This window comes from Neoarius graeffei, chromosome 21 (genome assembly GCF_027579695.1).
Source record: "Neoarius graeffei isolate fNeoGra1 chromosome 21, fNeoGra1.pri, whole genome shotgun sequence".
NCBI lineage: Eukaryota > Metazoa > Chordata > Actinopteri > Siluriformes > Ariidae > Neoarius > Neoarius graeffei.
In genome coordinates, this window is record NC_083589.1 from 7,471,596 (window position 1) to 7,479,752 (window position 8,157).

The window sequence follows — 8,157 nt, forward strand, 5'->3', positions numbered from 1 at the left end:
ACAGTTTTAATTAGTTTGTCTCCAGATGAATTAATTTCATTTCATCATGATAAACTTGTGCAAATTCATCAGATATCATATTTGCAGTGTCAAACAGGGCTGGTCCACTTGGACCTCGATATAACGACTTAAATGTACAAAGCAAACGTAATTCACCTTCTACATGGACACTTTATGATTTTTCCCAACCTGAGGAGTTTAAAACAGTTTTTCCAGAAGCTTCCAACAAGAATGTTCAGACACTAAAATGCAGCTTTTCTTCATCTAATATACAGAACATTCAACATTTCAGCTGCAAAGATACATTTTTATAAGAGAAATAAATAAAACCCTCAGCAGTAAGGAGACGAAGAGATGTGAGTTAAGAAGAGTTTGTTGAAAATTTATAACCAATAAAATAATAATAATAATAATAATAATAATAATTTTTAATGCCTTTCACTATCCCATGTTTGCTGTACAGAAGAAAAAAAAGACTAAGCTGTAAGAGATGAAGAGAACTGTTGATGGAAGAGACAAGTCTTCAACTGAGATTTGAAAGTAGAGAAAGAAGAGCAATCATGGAGAGATAGAGGAAGAGCGTTCCAGAGTTTGGGGGTCGTGGCACTGAAGGACCTGCTCCCCATGGTGGAAAGTCTGGTGTGTGGGACAGAAAGTAGGTTGTTGCTAGAAGACCTTAGTGAGCGAGAGGGAGTGTAGGGGGTCAGTAGTTCCCTAAGGGATATAGGAGCAAGATTATGCAGGGCTTCGAAAGAGATAAGCAAGATTTTAAATTTGATATGTGACAGAACCGCTAGCCAGTGTAGCTGAGAGAGAATGGGGTGATGTGAGCGGAGCGTTTAGTATGAGTTAGAAGCCATTTCCGGTTGGGCCTCGGAGAGATGTAAATGTGCGACTCTGAGCTCCCCCATATTAACCTTTATTTATATCAAGGAGCCCAACCCACCCATGTTTATGACAGATTGAGTGTTGTATAAGCAGACTGTAGATCGAAAGACAGTGAAAATGTGAGTTTTTATTCAATTTTGTTACGACTTGTCAACGAAACAAGATGCCGGGTCTGAGAAGCGGCGCTAAGGCCCCAGAGCATGCAGGGAGCACGGACCCTGGTCAATCAGCTATACTCGACGCTATTACGTCTTTGAAGGCTGAACTGCTGGCAAAAATAGATGAGAAAGCGGAGACTCAGATCGCTGAAATTATGCAAGCAAATAAGCATTGTTAAGGACGAAATGAAAACGGCCATTGAGCGTGCTAATGCTAGGGCTAATGCTCTGGAACAGCGCACCGCTAGCTTGGAAGTTGTGGCCAACAATCACTCTGACACCATCACTGAACTGGAGCAACAGGTGTCCCAGCTGAGGAAAAAAATGGTGAGTCTCACGGCAAAAACTGAGGACTTAGAGGCAAGATCATGGGGATGCAATTTACACATTTTCGGTATCAAAGAAAGACGTGAAGAGGGCACCCGCCCAATTACATTTGTCGCTGGAATACTACAGAAAGCACTGAAGCTGGATAAACCGCCCATCTTAGACAGAGTACACCGCACCCTCCAACAAGCTCCGGATGAAGGGCAGCAACCAAGAGCCTTTGTGGTCAAGTGTCACTATTACCAGGAAAAAGAAGCGATCCTGTGTAAATCACTTGCGGCACAAAATCTCATCTCCGAACACGGTGACAGGATTCGGATTTTTCCTGATTATACGCAGTCAGTGGCACGGCAGCGGACTGCATTCAAGCAGGTGAGACAACTTCTGCAACATTGTGAGGGTGTAAAATACGGGATGTGGTACCCAGCTAAGCTGAGGATTACAACGCGGGATGGAGTGCAGAGAAGCTTCACGGATCCAGTCAAAGCTGAAGCGTTTGTAAAAGAACTCTCAACGGGCACATCATTTCTACAGAAATCAGACACTTTCGCCACTCTATGCTGAGATTGCCATGGCGATCTGAGGTAAAAAGCAGGTATGGCTGACAGGAAAGACATTGAAATTATTTAGGAAACGTTGCTGTTGTTATCGATTCCTCTTCTGCCATCAAACTATTTATTAAGATAATTTTCTTTACAGTGTCGTTCTAATTGGACAGTAAGTGAAGGTCTGGTTGTGAAGTAAAGAGTACTTTATTTGTGAAGTTGTGGATGGTAATGCACAAACAGTGCCATGTTTTATTTCTTCTTATATAAGCCCCTGATGCTGATAGTAGAGACATTTAACTTTTTCAGTAAACATGGTTGCTGTTAGCTAGGGTTTGTTTTTTTTTTAATCCCACATAATTGACCCCAACTGGTATATATATGGATGTAATGTCATACAGTACAGTTTGCTTTACCCCTTATGAATGCAAAGGCTGATAACAGTGACACTGAATTGGTTCATAAATACAGTTGCTGATATTGTTTTCTTGATTAATGATTGTTCGGGATCACCAGGGATGGATAATATTCTTTACAATATTGTTTTACGGGGTAATATGACATGGGGTCAACCTGCTAATAAGTGGCTAGTTTGTGAGCTTTCATACTGTAATACCTAGACGCAATTTTTATTTTGTTTCAGTTGCACAGACTCCGGCACAGTCATACATCATCGACTTCACAGACATATGGGCACGCACATACACACACACACCCATACACACACACACACACAAACACACACATATATTCATAGATATGAATACAGACACTAATGCGCACACACTGAACAGGTCTCCTTGACTTGAAATGTTACAGCTGTTAAGCTAAATTGTTGGTACATAAGGTTCTTATGGGGCCTCAGCCCTGATAGGTAAGATGTTGAACAGGTTTCTTCATAATGGCTTAGGAGGGAGGGAGGGTGCAGCCTCTCAGTTGGGGAGACGCCAGCAATTGGGGTTACATGTCACATTTGGGGTTCTTTATGTGTTTTGTGTTGTTGTTTTCTTTTTTTTCTCTCGCTGTGCTCTTTGTCTTTCTCTCTTTCTCCCCCTTCTCCCCAGGGCTAGAGATGTGGCTCTATTGCCAGGTGAATCTTTCTGGACGTCAGTCAGTCCCCTTTTCACATGGCCTTCCTAGATGGGTTGAGTAGAACATCAACAAAATTTGTAAGCTGGAATGCGAGGGGCTCAATCATCCCGTAAAGTGAAGCAAAGTATTTTCCCACCTGATGAAACTTAAGGCAGAGGTAATATTCCTACAGGAAACACATCTACGCACGTCAGATATTTCCAGATTACAAAGAGGTTGTGTATCACAAGTCTTTCATTCCAAATTTAACTCCAAGTGTCGAGGGACAGCTATCTTGATAGGGAAAAATGTGCAGTTTGTATCTTCAAAAGAAGTGGCTGATATAAATGGGCGCTTTGTTATCGTTCAGGGCAGGCTGTACAATTATCCAGTGGTTTTAGTCAATATCTATGCCCCTAATTGGGACAGGCCTGATTTCTATAAGCAACTGTTTAGTTGCATCCCAGAGTCAGGCACACACCACTTGATATTGGGAGGAGATTTCAATACCGTCCTGCAACCCTCTCTTGACCGCTCTAAAATCCCAGCAGGCCCTCTCTCCAAATCTGCTCATATTATTAAGACGTTTTGTCAGTCCAGTGGTGTGGTAGATCTTTGGAGATTTAAGAATCCAACACTGAAGGAGTTTTCCTTTTTTTTCTACTGCACATCAGACATATTCAAGGATTGATTTTTCCCTTGGAGACAAAAAAATGCTTTCATTTATTAAATTGTGTAGATATGATAGTATCGTCATTTCTGACCACTCACCAGTCATCATGGAGCTTTGGTTCCCGAATAATGTAGCCACAAGGCGCAATTGGCGTCTCAACCCTACACTTTTAGCAGAAAAGGATTTTGTAGACTTCGTTTCGGCTCAGATTGACTTTTTCCTTGAAACTAACCAGTTGCCAGACACCAATATATTTACCTTATGGGAAACACTAAAAGTATACTTGAGGGGTCAGATAATAGAATACACATCTCGACTGAACAAAAGCAGGTCGAAACATTTCACAGAATTAACCACGCTTATTCATGATGTTGATCAGCAACTCTCTGATTCTCCATCGACAGACCTCTGCAAGAAAAGGATTGCATTGCAGACAGAGTTCGATCTTCTTGCTTCTAAACAGGCTGAAGAGAATTTTTTAAAATCAAGACAGAGCCATTACGAACATGGAGAGCATGCGAGTAGGCTGCTTTCTCATCAGTTACGTCAATTTTCAGCTGTCAATTATATTACAGAAATACAAGCCACTGATGGCACCATCAAATCAGACCCGAAAGACATCAATGATCAGTTTAAAAATTTTTACTTCTCCCTATATAGTTCAGATAGTTGTCATGCAAACAATTTTGTAGAAAATCTGGACTTGCCCACCCTAAGTGACGAAGATAAGTCCAGCCTAGAAGAGTCAATATCTGATGCTGAAATTGGCCAAGCAATTAAACTAATGAATAATAGAAAAGCACCAGGCCCAGACGGTTACCCCATTGAATTTTATAAGACTTTTGCCAGTAAATTGACACCACTCCTACGCTCTGTCTACACAGAATCGCTTAAACAAAAACAGCTCCCTACATCTATGACCAAGGCTTCAATTTCTGTTCTACCAAAAAAAGATAAAGACCCAATCAAGTGCGAATCATATCGACCAATCAGCCTACTTACATGTGATTACAAAATACTTACAAAAATCCTTGCCCTACGATTAGAATCTGTTTTACCAACTATTGTGCACCCTGACCAAACAGGTTTCATAAAGGGCAGGCAGTTATATCATAACCTGCACCGCCTCTTTAATATAGTATATTCTGAACACTCGACCCAACTTCCAGAGATAGTAATTTCACTGGACGCACATAAAGCTTTTGACCGAATTGAATATGGACACCTTTTTAAATCATTAAGCAAATTTGGATTTGGCCCGATTTTTACATCTTGGATTCAAACACTGTACTCTATGCCACAGGCATAAAGTCCATAAAGTCCATAAAGTCTCGTTATATGCGGACGACCTTTTGCTATTTATATCAGACCCTGAAAATTATATTCCAAAGTGCCTGGACACAATCTCACAATTTAGTTTCGCCTCAGGTTATAAAATCAATTTAGCACAGAGTGTATTATTCCCCATAAATAGAAAAGCATTGACGATGTCCTTTGATTCATGCGAATTCAGAGTTACAACTGGCCCCCTAACATATTTAGGAGTCAAGGTAACACGCCACTATAAAGACCTTCTCAAACTTAACTTTAGACCACTTATAGATCAAGCTAGGAAGGATACCAACCGCTGGTCAACGCTTCCATTATCTCTGGCCGGTCGCATTAACTCAGTTAAGATGGTCATTCTACCAAAATTTCTATACTTATTCCACACAGTTCCCATTTACTTGCCGAAATTATATTTTAAAGAATTAGATAAATACATTAGCACATTCATTTGGAATAAGACTATACCACGTGCACGTAAATCTGTCCTGGAGAAACGCAAAACAAATGGCGGTCTAGCGCTGCCAAACTTTTTATATTATTATTGGGCAGCCAATATTCATAAAGTGACTGTCTGGTACAATACATTTGTGAAAGGGGAAGGTGCAAACTGGTCTCTCATGGAACAACAGGCATGTTCACCAGTTTCCTTAGCATGTATGTTGTGTGGCTCATTACCAATAGCGGTGGGGGCTCATACAGACAATCCAATTGTGAGAGGCACTCTACGTATATGTGCCCAAATCCAGAATCCAGGAACACATGTCAGCCCGGGGGCATTTTGAGTTATTGACAGATTCAGAAAGTACAGTTTCTAAGCTTTCCAATGATGCCTTCCATGTGGAGATCTGACAATATTTGAAGAATGTGTGGCCTTTTGAAAGTGTATACCTCTTAAAACAGAAAAGGGAGAAAATCGCCCTCAAAGTTTTCCTTCTCAGCTACTCTGGGTGTAGGGCGGGCACATAATGGTGCTCATTTGCATGATATTAAGGAAAGCCCTACCCCCTACGAGCTAGCACGATGCTACTTTCATGTAAACAAAGATCACCACGTCAATTTTCCTTCCATGCAAAGTATGCCCAAAACAATTATGAAGTACAAAAATAAGTCCTAAAGTATACTTTAACGTTTTGTGGTTGAAAAATTACTCACACCATTAGAAAGATAGCACGATGATGACACAAGTAACACAATGCTAGTTTCATGTAAAGCCTCGGTCACAACCGGCCGTACGTGCTCCTACGGCTGGTCTACGTGCAAAAAACGCAAGAAACGCATGGAGGGCGCGCGTGAAACGCATGAGAGTGCGCGTATGACGTGCTGCTTTTCGAGCCACAGACCAGCCGCAGAGTTCTTTGTCATGTCAAACAAACTCTACGGGCGCTTACGTTTTTTTCAGGTTGCAAGACAAACTTACGGCCAACGCGCGTCTTTCTCCATGAACAAAAAAAACCCCCAGCAATTTGGGAAAGGCCAAAAATTGCACGGCCAAAAAATCGTACGTCCGGTTGTGACCTAGGCTTAACCAAACCACAACACTCTCCGTTACATGCAAAAATAACAAAATACTCACACTGTAAGAAAGAAAGATAGCACAATGATAGCACAACTAACACAATGCTAGTTTCATGTAACCAAACCACAACACTCTCCGTTACATGCAAAAATAACCACACAGCCTTAGATTAATAAACTTACCCCATCAGAAAGAGAAACGTCGCCTTGCACACACCAATGCCTCCGATGGAATGTAATCCTAGAACACTTCCTTTTGGTTGGGTTTTTTTGCTAGAAATGGTTATCTCCGATGTAAATACCGTGTGTCTGTTTGCTTCACGGTGTTTCAGCAACTCTGCGCTCTGTTTAGCTTCCTCATTCCATAGTGAAATTACATGCCTGTATGCAGCTTAAGTAGCCACGAGCTCAGCTTGTATCATACAGCTGATTCGCGAAAAAAAACAAAACAAAAGACTTAAATCGTCACGTGAATGGCCCATATGGTAATTTACCCACACCCCCCAGCAGGCTACAGTCCTGACAAAAACGAGACAATTTGCAACAAAAAATGTATGCTTTTCCAACAAAACAATCTATTATCTGAAATACTGATTGCATTCTTCAAGATCTCGACTTGCACATGATGGAAAAAAATGAAAATCACAAATTTCGAAAAAAAAATCCTTCTTTTGTGAATATCTCGGATTCATTTCGGCCGACATGCGTCCCTGGATTCGGTGAGGGGTCACATATGGACCCAATTTCGTAAACACTTTGGCCTTATGCAAGCTTTGGTGTCAATGCCTTTTATCGCCAAGCCCCTTTTTAGACCCTTTTTGTTAGATGCAGCTTTTCAGGCCTGGTTTCGGAAGGGACTTCATTGTGTAGGGGACTTATTCATTAATGGACTGTTTGGCTCTTTTGACCAGTTTGTGAAAGAATACAACCTACCAAAGTCCCACTTCTTCAGGTACCTTCAAATACGCAATTTCACTCGTACATATTTTCCATCATTCCCGCACAAACCTCCAGCCTGCCCATTTGATGAATGTCTGAAGCTTAAGCCCCATATACCAGGCTGTGTGTCTCAGTTATATAGTATTTTACAGGACATGGAAGGTAACTCTCTCCACCACCTGAAAGAACGGTGGGGTGAAGACTTGAGCATGGAGCTTTCTGAGGAAACCTGGCAAAGAGCTATCAAAAGAGGACATACATCCTCAATTTGTGTTAGGCACGGATTGGTTCAATTTAAGATACTCAACCGCCTGCACCTCTGTGGAGTCAGACTGGCTCTGATATACCCCGGCTCAGATCCAAACTGCATCAGATGCCATCAGGCCCCTGCCACTCTGGGACACATGTTTTGGACATGCTCAAAACTACACACATTCTGGCCAGAGATTTTCAATACATTCTCTAATGTTTGTAAAAAAAAAAAAAGAATCGAGCCAGATCCAGTTATCTCAGTATTTGGGGTTACCCCTAGCAACAGCAGGCTATCAAAACATCATTCAGACTTCATAGCATTCTTAACATTACTAGCCCGCCGACTTATCCTTTTTGGTTGGAAATCGGCCACGCCTCCATCCCATTCACGTTGGGTCTGTGAGGTGATGGCGTTTCTTAAGCTAGAAAAAAAATCAGATGCACAATTCAGGGCTCTGTA